Here is a 19,385-nt window from a genome sequence, read left to right as displayed (position 1 = left end):
ATATTGTAAAAGAATTCCTGAAATCTGCATACATATCTGCTTGATATTTCATCACAATTCTCATTTTTGCATTTAGAAAATGCTATGGTAAGTTAACACTATTTAGGAATTGATGGTCCTTTATGCTATTTATAGCATCAACAAAAGTAATTTTGTTTAATACGTTAATCTTGATAGTGTGAACTCATTTTTTGAACATATGGCATCTTAGAAACACACTGTCACAGGGGCTACCAAAAGCAGCAAAATACAAAAAGCACAAAGGGATTGTTGATTTTTGTCAATAAACTCTCAATAGTAGATTGTTCAATTGTACCTGAAATTATTCAGTGAAATAATTGTTCTTTGGTCCCCTCTCTGTTTTCCAAGCCTCTCACTGCATTGGATTCATCAGTTTTCTTCCAAATTCATTTTCTGAAGGTAAAAAACAAATAATAAATTCATGGCTAAATAATAGAATAATCATTCATTATTATTTTTTGCTCTTATTGTGAGAGAGCAGGCAACCAAATATTGGGCTGGAGAGAAGGATCATAATATCATACGTACTTAAGTCAATGCTTGTAATAGCAAAACTGCTACAAAGATCCACAACAGAGCCAGAATCTAGATTGTCATTTTTAAAAAAAATTGAAACATGGAGTCTAAAACAGCTGAATGAATTTAAAAATACGTCTTATATTCAGTTCATCATGATTTAATTTGTAAATCTAGTGCAGTGTACATATATTTCTTCCAATATTCAAATGTGTCCATGTTATGACTGCTATTTTTTGTAGTCTTTTGTAGTTGTACAAGAAATTAATGTACAGAAATTATTATATTGCTCTTATAAAACATATAATTGATGCTCCTAGCCAGTAAAGGCTCATTAGTTTATATTCAAATTCAAAACAACATAAAAAGTATTTAGTGTATCTTCTTGCTTCAAAAACCCGAGTCTAGATTTCAGAATGAAATTTAGGATTTTATATGAAGTTGAAGGAAAAAAAACTGAATTAAAACTTCATGCAGAAATACTGAACGTATGTTGTTTTCAGACACGGAAAACTAAATTTGACTGGAGCGAATTTTCATACTTTGGTAATTATCTATTTCTCCCCAAAAATGTTACGTAGGAAAAAATAATTTCCATGTATTACAAGAAGAGATTGAAATTAAAGGACCAAATGTTTAACCAGAACGACTGTATTGAGCTCAGAAACTGATCAAAGGCAGGTGACATGAAACCACGTTGGTTCAATCTCAGGCATTGTTCTCGCGTGATGCTGGCTGACATTCAGGGATGATGGCTTTCTAATCTACATCTCTCTTAAACAACTGCTACAATATTACCTTTCTATTGTTAAATTTATGTCCAATTTGATGCAAATGTAAGACTCCAATATTGAACATGAGGCATTTGTATATATGAATATACAGACATGTTATTCTACTCTAGTACTAAAATTAATCAAATATTGGATTTAAAATTACAAATGACTCGAAAAAGTCCTGCATAGAGATGGTCCTTGATTTATGACCATAATTGGGACCTTAATTTCTGTTGCTAGGTGAGGTGGTTGTTAAGTGAGTCACACCCAATTTTATGAGCCTTTTGGGCCATGACTGTTATGCGAATCCTTGCAGTTGTTAAGTGAACATATAATTTGTAAGTGAAACTGACTTTCACCATTGACCGATTGTCGGAAATCAGCTGAAAAAGTTGCAAATGACGATCACATGATCCCTGGACACTGCAACTATTGTCAACATATGCAAGTTGCCAAACACCCAAATTTTGATCACGTGACTGTGAAGATACTATGATAGTTGCAAGTGGGAGGATTGGTTGTAAATATTTAAATGCCTCTGTAACTTCGAACAGTCTCCAAATGAATGGTTGTAAATCAAGGACTACTACCTGCATTTGATTCTGCGTGTTGCAAAGCATCTCTTTCAAAGGATTTATGCACCTCTAGTTCTAACATTATTGAACTTTTTTCTATAGAACTGTAGAAATCTGTAAGTTTCCTGAAGATACTTATGGCTCTCGCAATACAGAGTCTACAAATAATTGTCATAGTGAGTTCTTCAATGTAAAGTTTTCTTACAATAGAGCTGTGATGTTAATTTGCCACCGTTACAATCTGTTTGGAAGTAATGTGTAGAGCAATTAATTTTTTTTTTTTTAAGGCAGGACATACTGTTCAAGGTTACCAAGCACAAAGCAGCATTAAAAATTCCAAACATCTGTGATAAAGACTTAAGAAGCATTATTAAAACAAGAACAGGTGATTCGTTTAAACCTTTTGTTTCTGATACGGAGCTCTTTATTCAAATATACTAATTAGACACGATATATGACAATAGGAACAGATATATTAATGGGCTGCAGTGGAATATGTCAGGAAAATAAAGACATGTTAGAGACTCAACCATCTATTTATAAGCAATTCAATTCTACGACATAACCATACTATACATCTTCCGAGCTGATATTTTATTAGGTTGCTTATACAATTTTTTTTTCAAAGGGTTTGCTTAAAAAATGAAATATTTGCGACTGAAGATATTTCCATGTTTTCATTTGGTATTCATAAGAATACCAAAGTAAAACAAAACTGGTAACACAATTAACAAATCTTATTTTAATATAGTCTATGAAGATTAAACAGCTGGATATCTAAATTGTTTTAGGTACATAACTATAAATGCCCACTAGAATTTTTTCCCCAGTGCCTCTTCATGAAAGATTTAAACTTTCTTTTGCAAAATCTATTGCAACACTAAAGTGTTGCTTTGCATACAATAATGAAATAAATAATTTTATGTTTTCCAGATTTTAAGTCCCTTCTGTAATAGTTGAACATGTTTTTTAAAAATATATCAGCAAATGCAAATGTATTACAATATTAGTATATTGATTTATTAATTAATAGCAAATAATTACAGTGATTAGCATATTAATTCATCTAAATGCAACCAGGTTTATATAATCTTGGGATATTTCAGAAAAATAAGCAAAATCCTCAATGTTTTCAATTATTCCTGAACCAGTTTAATAATTGTATCCACACTGTCTGCAAACCCCCTACTTCACACATTTACATCCATTTTTTCTCTTTTCAAGTCAAACCAGAACACGGCTTCTACTAAAATAACTCTGCTTACATATATCCCTATGTACAGTATATGTGTCCATTGATAAGATGCACAAATATAGGCACTGAAACAGTGAATTGAGGAAAAAGTTACTTTTAAGTGGGGAATAACTAGTCAAATAACTATACAAGTTCAAAAATTTCAGAACTGCATTTATGATACAACTAACCATTACAAAAGAGAAAAGAGAATGTCTTACATCAATAGAAACAATAAACAAACAAACCAAGATATTAGAGAACGTAGCCTTTGCCAACCAAAAATGAGTGAAGGATAGTAAAGTTTTAAAGAAAATATTGGTCCATTTGTGTTAAATGATAATAATTATAACCCTGTTTCATGTATGAAGAAATATAAAGAATTTCATGAAAAGGATTGTTTATAGATAACAACTTCTAACTTCTAGTCTTTCAAATAGTTGGGAAAACATAGTAGGTAGATACGGTATATTGTTTGGTATTCCAGATTTTTATTATCAACAAAAACTCTTAAGCACTCAGAATTGAACCCCCATTGAAAGCATCTATGTAAAGATGGAATGAGAGATAAATGAAAGTAATAATGTTATTACTTTGCTGTTGTACATTCCCAACTGTGAGACATAAAGTGGCATTTTCCTGGAACTTATGACAAAACTTTTACAAGAGGAAGCCTAGCAGTAAAGAGTGATCAAAACTGCAGCGACACCTACTGAAGATTTAACTCTGGGGGGAAAAAACCACTCTTTTTAAGTGGTTCACTGACAATTTTATCCACTCAAGAGTGGGAAAGAGAAACATTTGAATCTGTCAAGTTGGCCTGCACCTCAACATCAAGAAATACCTGAGACCAGCCCAAGCACCTTCACCAGTGGTGGGTTTCCATTTTTTTTAATATCGGTTTGCTCATGCATGCACAGCGCTTCTGCGCATGCAGAAGTGTCTGGGCAGGTGGGCGGATCCTCCCGCCGCTGCCGCCACTATTGGTTCGCCCCGATCCGGGCTGAACCAGAAGAAACCCACTTCTGACCTTCACCATACAAGTTAGCAATGCAGATCTAGTGAAGACCAATAGATTTCATTCCTTAGGAGCCCATCTACCAAATGGCAGTAGCAGTAATGATGAAGTGTGTGCAAGAGTGAACAAAGCTTGGCAACAGTCTTGTCTTGGTCAACAGAAAGAAAAGCCAGCAGAAAAATTGCACAAGAGGGTTCCTTGGTGGTCTGTGAGCTTGTTTTCGTGAAGACAAGGTAATATCAATGTAAGAATGGAGGGCTGTCAGTTGATATCCTGGTGTCTTGCCTGTCTGTGTGAGGGGAGGGGGGGGGGTCCTAGGAATTCTTTCTTTGGGGTGTTTACTAACGACACTTTGGCAGTGTTTTGACTGGGATGTTGCTTTCTTGATTATTGGTCTAAAGTTGACCCTGAAGCTGAGCATCATCTATGCTGATCTGAGTGCTGATTACTGGTGGAGAGGTTGCACGAGGCACACGGGTTAAATGAAACAAATAAAATGTTTAAAACTTATGATATTTATGTAGTTACTTACCAAGCACATCTAAATTATATTAAAGTAACCAAAGTAATCTTTATAATCCCCAAGGTACATTTGGGCACACCTAATGCTTGGAAATTGAAAGCTGAAAATTATTTCCATTGTGTTAAGGTCTGACTGACTTGGAATGGGCTAGGCCGTAGTAAAAACCACCACCACAACAAAACTCTCAGGGGAATTTAAGTTGACGAGGAGAGCCTTTGGGCAACTTCGTGTTGTGTACCAGTTGCCAGATGAACCACCGCTAGAGAAATTGCAGGCAAATGGAAGCCCCCAGTGACCAGGAGACGAAGCTCCCACTCATCTCTAAAATGAGGATTCTGGACTGCCAAACCCTCCCAGTATGAGAGCTTGTTGTGGGGTGAGGAAAGCAGAGCACAGGTGCTGCGCAGGGCTTTTTGAAAGAAAGGAGCTGTGCTTCTACTTGAAAAGAGGGGAGGACCCAAAGCTCTCCATTAGCCACAACCATTTATTCATGCAGATTCTATGTGCCTAGATCAGTGTTTCTCAACCTTGGCAACTTGAAGATGTCCGGACTTCAACTCCCAGAATTCCCCAGCCAGCATTCGCTGGCTGGGGAATTCTGGGAGTTGAAGTCCGGACATCTTCAAGTTGCCAAGGTTGAGAAACACTGGCCTTGATTACCAACTTGAAATGTTGTGATTAACCTCTGTATATGGATCAGCTGACCACATTTCTACAACACTGTTGGACCCTTGGATTTCACTTAACCACTAGCGGGTCTGTGGTTTGGGTTTAGAAGTTTCTTAAGGCAAGATTGGATTTGGATTTGTTAGATTTATTTTCCCTACCGTGTGGGTGCAATGTGCCCATTTGCACTCACATTTCCTTCACCACTTTTTTATTTGCTTCAAAAACTTCTCAATAGATTTTGCAAACATCTCTCTGTGTGTACGTGCGTGGCAAAGACAAATAGTGAGGTTCACAGCCAATCATTTTAAAACATTATCTGGATTGTCCAATATATATGGGGAGAACTCTTTGTGGAATTGATCACTTAAAATACCATATTCCAATTCTTGATTTCAGAATTCTTGCAAATAACAACTATTAGGCAACCTGTAACCTGTTGTATCACTTCAGAGATATTTCCCTGTGTAAACAGAGAAGCACAATGATAAAGGCAAAAAAGCAGTGATAATGAGAGTAACTTCTCCTGGATTGACCATGGCTGACCACCAGCAGCCAATGGTGGGACAGTCCCTCCAGCCTCCAGAAAGCTGGGGCAAGGCTACGTGATCTCCAGTAGCTAAAAACGGAGTTAGTCAACCCAGCCACCAGAGGGCAAGGACAAGACTGGTCTACTGAACATCTGGAAAGCAGCACTGATGCAGCCAAAATTTGCCAAATATCAGTCCCAAAAGTAAGTCAGGAATCCTAGATTATGACTGCATTCTGTAAATTAGCCCATTTGAGGCACCTTAGTCCCAAAAAATGTTGTTCTATGATGCACTATTTTACTCAGTTACAAATTACACAGACATGAGGATTTTAGTAATATTTTTTTGTTTTAACAGTATTGTTTAATACCGTTATTAAAATGCTCTTTAATTGTTTATAAAACATATTGTACACTTTGAATTATACATGTCATCATTTTGCAATTTTAACAAATCAAAATTGCAGTCATTCAAAAGCTTTAAAACTTTGACAGGAAACAAAATATTTAGCATCAATACTCCTAGTTTTCCTTAATTCCTCCACACCAAAAAGAACTTAACTGCCCTGGAAGATAGCCTTACCATTTGAATAAGCATCATTTGAATAAATTATACTTTGCTACATCTTCCATTAATGTCTTGCAACCTTTTATGTAGAAAATACCATAGGATTATGTCTAAAAATAGAGTCAAATGCCTGGCATGTTGTCAAAGTAGTTAATTTTTTTTAATTCTGACTGTAGCGATTTTTTTACTTGCTTTCTTGTATTCCATATAAAATTCAAATAAAATTATATTCCTAAAATAAAGCTGAAAATCAAGAAAGTAAAAACTCCATCGTTTGCAATAGTTATAATTTAAATCATGTATTAACACTGAGATGAGAATTCATTTAATACATTAAATGAAACAAGTCCACATTTAAAAACATCCCTTTAATATGAAATATGCTCTAAGGATCCATAGTGTGTATTTACATGTTGTTTTTAAATAGCACGGCTCCCAACTGCTATCCAAAGAATGCAACATTTTTAATTTCATCAGTGACTGATCAATAAAGCTCACAAAATCCTCAATCAAGCAGTGATTTAGGATATGTCTAGATAAGAAAAGGCTGAAATATAAGAACTCTAGATCAGGGGTGTGAAACTCGGGATGGCCACGTGATGCATCGCAACATTCTCCCCCTTTCCTAAACCGGGGATGGGCGTGGCTCATGAGTTTGATACCCCTGCTCTAAATGGTTCACTAAGAATGTTTCAGAGAATCTGTCTTTTTGGTACAAAAATTTTTATAACCTGACAGAAAAATGAATATGTCATTAGATCTTTCAGTCCGTGTGAAAAAACTATTATGTCAGCCTCTTTTTTTGCTTATAAACTGTCCAAAAATCCTCGTAGATGTTTTTTTGTTTTCATTTATCTTATTTCTTCCATTAACAATGTTTTTAGGTTTTATTAATTAAGAGTGGTGGGATTCAATTTTTTTTTACTATTGGTTCTGTGGGCGTGGCTTGGTGGGCGTGGCAGGGGAAGGATACTGTAATATGTCCATTCCCTCCCCACTTCAGGGAAGGTTACTGCAAAATCCCCATTTCTTTCTGATCAGCTGGGACTCAGGAGGGAAAGAATAGATGGGGGCAGGACAGTGGTGGGTTGCAGGCAGTATGCCCCAGTACGGGCGTACCGGAGCCTGCCTGAAGCACCAGGTTCTGTTCCGGTACAGTGCTCTGGAGAGCCCACCCAAGCTCTTTACCGGTCTTTTAAGTTTTCAGCGGTTCTGCGCACGCGCACCGCATATACAGTGCCTGCGCGATGCTCCACTGAGCAGCTGCAGAGTCGCGGAGGCTCACGGTGGTGCTAAGATGCATGCGCGCTCTGCCCGTGTCCATGTGGACGCGGCCGGGCCCATTCTAACTGTACCAGTTGGAACGGGATCTGGAACCCACCACTGGGGCAGGACCAGTCAGAGGTGGTATTTATCGTTTCTCTGAACTACTCAAAATTTCCACTACCGATCCTCCAGAGCTGAATATCACCTCTGGGTGGAACATAAAGGATAAGAAAATGAATATCTCTTAAATTGTGCATCCCTTTCCTGACAAAAATTCTCACAGAAACGAGAGCTCTTTCTTCAGCTACGCATCATTTCAGATCTTAAATCACAAAGGGAGGCGATCCCTCTTCCCTTTTGCTCTCCACAAGTCAAGAAAAGGCCACTACAGATTTTTAGTCCTAATGAAACCATTAACCCTTTGCAATCCTCCTTCTGGCTTTAGAGACTGCCAGCAGAAGATAAAGCAAGTTGTGCAAAGCGATCTTTATATAAAAGGCAAATGTCAAAAGAAAAGCTCTGATATTTGGTTGGGTTCCCATTTTTCACACCGGCATTTCCTAAATCCATCTTTGATGAGCTTCCCCAGCTATAAATTCCGCAAATTCCCTCTGGAGCACTACCGTGCGCGCTTCATGAAAATGTCATCTGCCAGTGCTGCAATTACTCACACTCCAGCAATCATGTGCACAATGCAGAATGGGTCGAATTCAGGTGAGAATGAGAACCAGCAATCAAGCCTCGGAATGGAGAACAAAGCCATTTTCTTTCCTTTGCCATCAACACAAGCATCAAGGCCTTAATTACAAGGCAAGAGTCAGCCTGGCTGCTGAAAGGCTGATTATTATACAGCTCAGCTTCAGATCAGTTCTGTATTGATGAACTAACCCCCCCCCCCAAAAAAAAGGGGGAAAGCCAGCTTACCCCACAAGCAAGGAAATGGCTTTAAGTGATCGGATGATTGGCAGATAAGCAGAAAACAAAACTATTAATATTTGTAGGTGAAAATGAAAATTGAGTGAAAGATTAAAAGGCAAAGTACCAGAATTTTCTACAAATATATTCCTCATTCAACGTTGGCTTGTCTAACAATATTTGAAAATTTATTTTAATTGATATTATATTAAATATTAAGAGGTCAAATGGAATCTAACAGCAAATTCCAATATAGACATAAATTTTTACTTAAGAATATTTTGTTTATTCCAAAACCAGTTTTTTAAAAAAATAATAAATTGAGTTCCCTCTTGTAAATTTGAGCATTTCGTTGGCTTCTGGTAGTCATCTTTTTAGAATAGGTGACACTTTCCCCCTACTTTTTTAAGCCATACTATCACAAATACAGTGACGTGCGGTGAGCTTTATGGCTGGTGAGGCAAAGTCCTGGCGCGGCTTTCCAAAAGCCCCACTGAAGCCTCACCGCTGTGTCCGCCATACAGGCAGGATGCATCCCGCTCTATGGCGGACACAGTGCTGGGGCTTCGGCGGGGCTTTCTGAAAGTGCAGCAGTTCGAATGCGGCATAAACCACGGCCAGGGTAGAGGGGAAAGCGGCGGCAGCGGAGGAAGCGGTAGCGGTGGTCGATGAAGTTCCTGCAATGCAAAGTGCCCCGCATCGCGGGAGCCGCCAAGTGCCTTTGCTGCAGACCCGGGTATGGTGCTGGGCAGCCCAGCACCATACCTGGGTCTGCAGTAAAGGGGCTTGGAGGCTCCCGTGATGCAAAGTGCCCGTCTCCACAAGAAAGAAGCGAGGGCTTCTCCCGCCTGGCTCTTGCAAGGAAACCCCCGGCTAAGCATTTTATTGCTGGCTGAAATGCGCAGATGTTTCCAGCCACCCACAGAGCGAACAGCTGCCCAGCTGCCGCCAGAGAGCAGCCCCCAGTTCCATTCTTTCCATGTTTTTCTCTGGGTAAAGTGGAGAAGGGAGGGGGACTAGGAGGGAAGGGGTCGCTCCTCGGGAGTCTATCTAGCCAGCAGCCCCAGGAGACACCCGCCCCAGAGAAGAATTGGGGCCACCAAAGCTCCCACACCCACCCACCTTTGGGATGCAAGAGATGGCAAGGCTCTCGTGCGGTCTCTTCTGACAAGAGCGAGCCTCCTCCTTCTCCCCCACTCCTCTCTCCTCTGAAGTGCACCCTCCAAAATAACCCGCCAACGTAAGCGTGCTCAACTGCAACAAGGCATGATTCGCTGCTCCCAGATCAGGAGGTGGGAGAATCAGTGCCTCCTTTGCATACGAATTCTTTTTTGCTTTTTAACCCTTGCTTAACTTTTAAAAGGCGAAAAATTCCTTATGCAGAGGAGGCCCATAGTTCTCTCGCCTTCTCCTATAGTTAACACTATGCAGACTCCAAGTCACTGTGACTTGGAGTCTGGTAGCAACTACCTTGGCTTTAATTATTTTAAAAAAATTCCTTAAAATTCTTTCCTTTTCCTCAGGAGACTGGTGAGGCCCCTCCTCCCCTGCCTCTAGTGACTGCACGTCCCTGCACAAATACTTATATAGAAATAATTTTTGAAATGCATGATGCAAACACATATGAAAATATGAATCTTATAGAGAAATCTGCTAGTGCATAGTAAAGAGACTACTTTGTGTGATTTCACTAAGTGTACTTAGTGTCCCAAGTACACTTAGTGTCCTTGATAGTTTCAGAACCTTCTAGAATAGTATTACATTAACTAGAATGTTTCCATTGGTTTTAAAAAAAGTACATTTAGAGGTTATTTCAAGTTGAGCTCATTTTTTTTAAACTTTCCCACTAATAATAAGAGGAGAAGCTCTATAAGCAGTAAGTAGCATGCATGGAGTAGGGGAACTAATCTTATTTTCTACTTCTCAATTTTAAAAGTGCATATACGTGCGTATTTTAATTTTAGTGAATAAAGATTACATCCAAGGGTTGAAAAAATAGATTTTCAGTCCAACTAGTGAGCCAAGATGAGCCACTGTCCAAGTAAATAAGATGGGTTCAAAGTTATTGTGAGTGTGGTCTATATTATTACTATGCAAATCATGTCTTTTATGAAATATAGATCTATTTATTTGTACATTTTTCCATCCCAAGGAACTCTGTGTAACCTACATTACAGTATGAACTCAGTGTAAATGTATGCTTTGAAACACAAGGTCTTTGTTCAAATCTTACTTCAACCACTATTCTTCTCTTTCTCCCATCAGCTTCCTCTCTCCAAAACTTTGGTACAAGAATACTAAAGAGTAGAGAAAAAGAATGCCAGCTGATTCTGCATGAATGAATTGGAGACAGAAAAGAATACAGCATGTGTGGCATGCACTGCAGAGACACAAAACGTGATTCAGATTCAATTCATCACAAGATTTCTTCCACTTGTTCATATTAATACAGTCTTTGTTACTATGTAGTAGATTTGCTTCAGTGACAGGAAAGAGTACACTCCCTATATCCATCATATCATATCAAATTTAGTGCTGATGGCAGTTAGGAGAAATCAGTAGATGTCGTAGAGGAAATAAAATACTCAGGGATATTTCATGGGCTACCTTAGCATCAACAATGAGATCCCATAGAAGATGAAAGTTAGCGTAATTCTAGACCACACCTAAAATTACTTTGGTTAACTCAGAAATGCTGGTTAGCTCAGGGGGTTAGGTAAGAATAGGGGATGACATTCCAGCAGTATCCTTGTATTGTCCCAGCTATCCAAACCCAGCAGCCTGTACTGAAAATTACTTGACTATTGGATGGAACTTCTGGTCAGCAAAATGGATTTCCTATTAACCCCACCAACTCCAATTCTCCACCTTCCGTTGATCAGCAGTGACCTAAATGGATGAACTTGCAACCTTTACTCTCAGCCATTGTTTCTAGAATACCTGCTGGATCAGCATTTTCATAGGAGGCTAAAATCAGAATAATAGACGTTTTACTGACAACTGACCTGGTTTTAAAGAACAGAACCTGTAGCTTGCAGTGTGTGCCTTGAATTATTTAGATTATATCTTAAAAGAAAAAGAGGCCTTTTATTAGGAATTCAAACATCGTAACATCGTAACTTAGTTGGTCCTGGCTCTGGTTCAGGGGTGAAATTCAGCAGGTTCTGACAGGTTCTGGAGAACCGGTAGCGGAAATTTTGAATAGTTTGGAGAACCGGCAAATACCACCTCAGCTTGGCCGCAGGAGTGGGGAGGGAATGGGGATTTTGCAATATCCTTTCCCCAGGAGTGGGGTGGGAATGGAGATTTTATCCTTCCCCCGCCATGCCCACAAGCTGCGCCCACAGAACCAATAGTAAAAGAATTTGAATTTTACCACTGCTCTGGATGGCATAAAATAATTAGATTAAGTTGCCTCACTGCTTTTTATAAAAACTATTTGGGTGGACTTTAACAGAAACAGTGATCCACAACAACAATAATAATATAATATATTGAAATAAAAATACTATAGTATCTTTCCCTAGCAGCAGAGTAGCATTCTGTAGTAATAATAGTAATTGAATACTAATGTGGAAATATAACGTGAAGTTGACCACAATACTTACATTATATTATTATTCTTTAAAATATTAATGTAATCAATGAGTATTCACCTGAACCTGGAGCCAGCATGTTTGGAAATTGATTCATGGAACTGGACTTCTTTCCTTGTTGATTTGAAAGATTTTCCTGCTTATCCAAGTAGGCTCTTCAGCCTTGGATAAGCAGCAGAACATCTGAAACCAAGAAGAAAAGGAGTCCAATTGCCAGGACTCAACTTCCAAACAATTGAGAATATTCACTGACCAGTTTATAGTTTATAGTTTATAGTTTATTGGAATTTGTAGGCCGCCCTTTTCCCTGAGGGGACTCAGGGCGGCTCACATAAACTAGGAAGGGGGGGGGATACAGACAACAAAATAGAGACAAATACTAAAATGGTAAGCAACATACATTCATCATTCGGGAGGGGTCACTATCCTTATCCCCAGGCCTGGCGGGCGAGCCAGTTCTTCAAGGCTGTGCGGAAGGCTTGGACGGTGGAGAGGGTGCGGATCTCTACAGGGAGCTCGTTCCAAAGGGCCGGGGCTACTGCTGAGAAGGCCCTCCTCCTTGTAGTTGCCAGCCGACACTGGCTGGCCGATGGAATACGGAGGAGGCCTAACCTATGAGATCTTATTGGTCGCAGGGATGTAATTGGCAGAAGGCGGTCTCTCAAGTATCCAGATCCACTGCCATGAAGGGCTTTATGGGTGATTAGTAGCACCTTGAAGCGCATCCGGAGATCGACAGGTAGCCAGCGCAGCTCGCGGAGGATAGGTGTTATGCGGGTGAATCGAGGAGCACCCGCAATCACTCGCGCGGCTGCGTTCTGCACTAGCTGAAGTCGCCGGATGCTCTTCAAGGGCAGCCCCATGTAGAGCACATTGCAGTATTCCAGCCTAGAGATCACTAGGGCCCGAGTGACTGTTGTGAGAGCCTCCCGATTCAGGAAGGGTCGCAACTGGCGCACCAGGCGAACCTGGGCGAATGCCCCCCTGGTCACAGCCGTTAGGTGGTGGTCAAATGACAGCTGTGGATCCAGGAGGACTCCCAAGTTGCGAACCCTCTCTGAGGGGTATAGAATTTGACCCCCCAGCCTGAGTGATGGTATATTAGTCAAATCTTTGGGAGGAAAACACAACAGCCACTCGGTCTTTTCCGGGTTGAGCACAAGCTTGTTAGCCCTCATCCAGTCCATAACGGCCTCAAGACCCCGGCTCACCACATCCACCGCTTCATTGAGTTGGCACGGGGCGGACAGATACAATTGAGTATCGTCCGCATATTGATGGTATCTGATCCCGTGCCTGCGGATGATCTCTCCCAGCGGTTTCATGTAGATGTTGAATAGTAGGGGGGATAAGACCGACCCCTGAGGCACCCCATAATTTAGGGGCCTAGGGGACGATCTCTGCCCCCCCACTAACACCGACTGCGACCTGTCCGAGAGGTAGGAGGAGAACCACCGTAACACGGTGCCTCCCACTCCCACCTCCCGCAGTCGTCGCAGAAGGATACCATGGTCGACGGTATCGAAAGCCGCTGAGAGGTCAAGGAGGACCAGGATGGAGGGATGTCCTTCATCTCTGGCTCTCCAAAGATCATCCATCAATGCGACCAAAGCGGTTTCTGTGCTGTAGCCGGGTCTGAAGCCTGACTGGAAGGGGTCTAGGTAGTTTGCTTCCTCCAAGGACCGTTGGAGCTGAAAGGCCACCACCTTCTCAACAACCTTTCCCAGAAAGGGAAGGTTGGAGACAGGGCGATAACTATTAAGGACAGCCGGATCCAAGGATGGTTTCTTCAGGAGGGGTCTCACCACCGCCGCTTTCAGTGCGGCGGGGAAGTTCCCCTCCCGAAGGGAGGCGGTCACAACCGCCTGGATCCAGCCTCGTGTCACCTCACTGCAGTCCCTGACCAGCCATGAGGGACACGGATCCAAAGCACAGGTGGAGGTACTTACAGCTCTCATGGCCTTGTCCACATCCCCGGGGGTAACATCCTGAAATTCAACCCAGAGCTGTTCTACTTGGTCCCCCAGTGTCTCGGCTGGAACTGCAGGAATGGAGTCCAAGTCCGACCGAAACCGAGCAATTTTGTCCGCTAGAAATTGGGCATATTCTTCGGCTCTGCCCTGCAAGGGTTCCCCCGCCTCCCTTTTGTTCAGTAGGGAGCGGGTTACCCTAAACAGGGCGGCCGGACGGGACTCAGCGGATGCAACCAGGGTGGCTATGTGTGATCTTTTTGCTGCCCTGAGTGCCCTGGTGTATTCCCTGGTGCAGGTGGTTACCATTGCTCGGTTCGATTCGGACTTGTCGGACCTCCAACGGTGCTCTAGGCATCTCCTCCGGCGCTTCATCTCCCGGAGCTCCTCGGTAAACCAAGGGGGTCTCCGGGATCCGCTGTCTCGGAGGGGCCGCAGTGGCGCAATCCGGTCGAGGGCCTCCGACGCTGCTGAGTGCCACGCAGCAGTCAGAGTCTCCACCGGACTGTGGGCGAGAGTGTCAGGAATAACCCCAAGCTCTGTCTGGAACCTTAACGGCTCCATAAGACGCCTGGGGCGGAACCACCTGGTCGGTTCCTCCTCCCTACAGTGGGGGTTTGGCCTCCGGAAGTCGAGCCTCAGTAGGCAGTGGTCTGACCACGACAGGGGTATGATGTCGCTCCCCCTCAGACCAAGATCACAAATCCACTGCTCCGAGAGAAATACGAGGTCAAACATGTGTCCCGCTGAATGGGTTGGGCCTCGAATTACTTGGGTCAAGCCCATGGCTGTCATGGAAGCCATGAACTCCTGCGCCCCGTCAGAGCTTTCACCGAGCGACGGCAAATTGAAGTCCCCCAGGACCATCAGCCTAGGGAACTCAACTGCCAGCTCGGCTACCGACTCGAGGAGCGAGGGGAGGGCTGCTGCAACGCTGTTGGGAGGCAGGTACGTTAGCAGCAGACCCACTTGACCCTTGAGGTCCAACTTTAACAGCAAAGACTCACACCCGACAATCTCCGGAGCAGGGACCCTACGAGGAACTAACGACTCCCGGATAACGGCGGCCACACCTCCACCCCTTCCCTGGGCTCTAGGCTGATGCAGCACCTGAAATCCTTCTGGGCACAGTTCTACAAGGGGGACTCCTCCCTCTGGGCCCAGCCAGGTCTCAGTAATACATGCCAGGTCTGCCCTCTCGTCTAAAATTAAGTCCCGGACGAGAGGAGCTTTATGGACAACAGACCTGGCATTTAGCGACAACAGCCTGAGACCAGGGTCCTGACTACTCACGCCATCTGGTCTTGGAGTGGGACTCCTAGGGCCGGAAGGAGGGATCTCTGCAATGTAGCGAACCCTCCTTCCCCGGTAATGGCCTGCCCTAAAGTCCCCGCCGTATCTGCCCCTCCCTGTTACGACCGCAATACCCCGACCCTCTCCTGTGTCGCTGGTCCCCTCAACCACCCCCATCGCCCCCGCCACTCCCGGCAGGCCCTCCGAATCATACATACTCAAACACTCCCCCAAACAATTCCCACGTAAGTTAAAAACACAAAAATACAACAATAATGGCAATAAAAAGTGGGATCATTCATTCAATTACATACATACCACTAACATATCCCATACAAAGTAAGAAAAGAAGAGGTAGAGAAAAGAAAGAAAAAGTGGATTGCGCAGTTGATTAGGGTGCGAGTCCAGGTAGAGCCAATTGGCTCTCGATAATAATTAGCGTCCAGTTCTGGTCCAGAGAGGGTATACAGGGGCGTAACTCACGTCCCCCTTTTTTACAGGTCTGAATAGGTCCAAAGAGTCCGGAACAATTGGGGAAAACAGGGGGTCTTCTTCCACAAGCGATGCCCCAGATATAGTCCCAGAGATGGTAACAGGTGGTCGTGTTAATAATGTTTAAAGCCAGATGGAACTGAGCTAGCGGGGCTGGAAATCCAAAGTCTGCGACCAAAGGTGGGCAAGGGTTAAAATGCCACAGTAGGGGGGCGTCAGATGGTAGATGTAAGACGCAGGGAAAGGCCTCACCGCAACCAGGGAGGGCAAAGAGTAAAATGCGTCCAGAGGGCCACTTGACCGAGCAGGGGCAAGGGAGGGTGCCAGTATATTGGTCCATTCTTAGTACATAATAATTATTGCTATTTTCTCTGTGATGTTTTAGAGAACAGGATAACCATGATTTTTATTTCTTAAATATAATGGTGGTAAATAAGGGTACAGAGAGAAAAAAAGAAAAATCCAAAATGGAAAAAAACAAGTAGTGTAGCAATATAAATTAATTTATAGAAATCTTCCTAACCTAATTTCCTTGTATTACTAATTTAACCAGCAGTTTCTTGTTACTGATAGGGGCAGTTAACACAGTTTCAACCTTAAATACTATACTTCTCATTACTTTCTGTTCTGAGGTTTTGGGGAGCACCCTTTGACTCCATATCTTCCATCTGCTATCTCTGATGTTATCTCCTCACTGTTGCTGCCACTGATAATTTATTTATGTACTCCAGCTGACATTTGTGTGCTGCTGTTTCTTCTTGCAACCATGATTATTTATTTAAATGCAAATAACAAATTTTATAGCAAAAGATCCAGGAGGTTCCAACGATTATTGGATTTTTGCGATGATTAAGGACAATGAATTTATGCCTTCATGGTAGCCATGATTGGAGTCGTTACTTTTAAAATGTAGTTTGAAGTTTATAAGTTTATAATGTCACACAAAAGCATTATGTGTCAGCATTATGGAACATCCACAGACTATACATGTGGTAGCTGCTTAGAGCATTTGATGAGAGATAATCAAAGAGGATAGGGGTCCATTGCGGTAATGTTAAAAGTTGTTTTTAAATATCCTGCCTGATCTTCCAGCTTTGCGGGAAGAGTAACTAATGGATTAGGCTCATTATTTTGTTAAATTAATATTTATTTCAACTCTGCTGAAATCTTAGTCATCGTCACCACAGTTAAAATACTTACCTAGTAGTAAATGACCATAAGTTTAAAACTCTAAACTTAGTATGTAAACCTTATGGAGTACTTAAATACCTACTTATTTATGCAATTATTAAATGTATGTGTTCATCTCCCTGATAACGAATAGTTCATACTTAATCATTTTTGTCCATTTTGAGAACGATCCACTGAGTCAACCTAAAGAAAAAGACCATTGCGGTACATTGAGTGTTGAAATAGTCTTTAAAAGATGTGCTGCTAGAGGTAATCATTTTGTTTACAGATGATAAAAACTCTGATTCTTGTTTCCCTTCCTCCTACCTTACTTGAACTGATTCAACTGAATAATTCAAAAGTCACACTGCAATTTTAAACTGTTAAGCAACATATTTAGAAATCTGTTTTTTAAGGTAAACATAAAGATTCGCTTCTTAATTGCTGTTGATGTATGCTAAGGGCTCCTCTTTGGGGCAATAGCAAGGAACCAGTCTGGGATCTTTTATTTTCCTTCCAATATAGAGTTCAGCCCTGGAATTACCTATTGGTGCCATTTCAGTTCCTCTGCTCCTTCTTAGCTTCTGAACCCAAACCAAGGTTCAGCCCAAGCCAAGGCTGCCACCGGACGCAGGACAGCAGACATTAGCAGAAGGAAAATGAGGGGAATTTAGTTCATTATTTTAAAGAAATTCTAAGGTATCCCACAGACTTCTGAATAACCAGTTGAGTAACATGGCTTTCCAATGGTTTTCCCTAAAGGCTCTTTTTGGTGTTATTAAGGCATCAACAAAAGTAAATAAAATAAAATCTATACTAACACAAATAAAATGTAAGAGATAAACTAAACTTTATTATCAAATATAGCTTCTTTTCACTTCTGATGATAAGGGGTGATATTTTGCCCTAACTCCAAATTGTATCTTCAAAGAAGCTGATTTGCAGACAAAAGAGGATTGAGACACCCTGTCCAAGATCATTTAGGACTCAGCTCATAAAGCTTCTGCTTTGGGAGAACAAAATGAGAACGTACAGGGTTATTTAAGAACTCAGAAAACTATATTTCCTAAAACTTGAAAATAGTTTTTGGGTTGTATATTATGCAAGAATTTTGAGATAAATTCCAGAAAATGGTATTATAGATGGAGTATGTGTTAGTAATAGAATCTGATTTGTGGCTACTACTCATTTCCCAAGATAGGTGAATACGCCTCTTTTGATTCTCAAATTTAGAATGTTGTGAATATGCACTTCATTCAAGGTTTTTTTTTTCATTTCATTACACATATAGTTATGCCATGCATACAAACCATAGCAAGAAACAAGAGCTGTTGGAAGGAAGAGGAGGAGAAGGAGAAAATAGTGCGGCTGTGCAAATGTTTAAAAAAAGGAAAAGTGTTTTGCCTCTTCCACAAACTTATCATTTCTCTGATGTCCATCGAAACAGCCAAATGTTTTATAGGCTTTCCTATAGAGTTTGAAAAAAATACACTGTTTTAACAGAGTTGTGGATTTATTAAAGCAGTGGTAATTTTTTCAGGTTTGCATATTGATGGATGACCTTACCCAACAGCTTCATGTAGATGTTAAACAAAAGGGGAAGAGTCAGGATACCAGTCCCTCCCCCTCCCTTACATTAACAAGGATGGAAACTGGCTACTAAAACACTATGCCGCCCATTCCCTGCAGTCAGCCCTGAAGGATACGACAATTGAAAGCACTGAAAGCCAATCATGGGGAACAAAAACAGTTGTACCACGTTACCCCAGTCCCACCCCAGATCACTGAGAAGCAGCCCCTGCCATCCTTGTGCTATTCCCACTGTAGCCTAACCAAAAAGGATCCAGATAATCTACTATACCCAGAGTCCTCTGAAACGTCAATCTGGCAGTTCCCCACAACCAGTCAAGGGACAAAAATTGTCAAGAACTGGGTCCAGCAATGGTTTCTTGAGGAAAAGACCATTCCATTACTTCCTTCAACAAAGGTAGAACCATTTCTCACTGGGCAATGCATTTGTCATCACGCAAACTTCACTGTACTTCATGTACTATGAATCTAAGGGCCAACTAGCCAGGCTAACACTCCCAAGGATCCTATTCAATTTCTCAAGGTTAAACACTTTCCAGATTACAAAGCAATTCCCACATACTCAACACCTAGACACCTCCCACAAATTTATTTGACAGCATTGAGAGGATTCCTCAAATGGCTCTGAAAATATTTCCATGACTCATGTTCCCAGAATAACAAGTCC

General features: G+C 41.6%; 1 long non-coding RNA gene across 1 annotated transcript in view; it reads right to left on the bottom strand.

Moving 5' to 3' along the window:
- Nucleotides 1-292: 292 nt before the first annotated feature.
- LOC148042413 (uncharacterized) overlaps nucleotides 293-19,385 on the bottom strand; it is an 87,386-nt gene continuing 68,293 nt past the window's right edge. The window contains exon 3 of the long non-coding RNA XR_015695199.1: nucleotides 293-414. This is a non-coding gene — a long non-coding RNA (uncharacterized LOC148042413). The remainder of the gene's footprint in view (nucleotides 415-19,385) is intronic.

This window comes from Thamnophis sirtalis, unplaced genomic scaffold, assembly GCF_051295495.1.
Source record: "Thamnophis sirtalis isolate CommonGarterSnake01/CBP01778 unplaced genomic scaffold, rThaSir2_p1.2 scaffold_16, whole genome shotgun sequence".
NCBI classification, from domain to species: Eukaryota; Metazoa; Chordata; class Lepidosauria; order Squamata; family Natricidae; genus Thamnophis; species Thamnophis sirtalis.
This window is presented reverse-complemented; position numbering and strand designations above follow the sequence as displayed.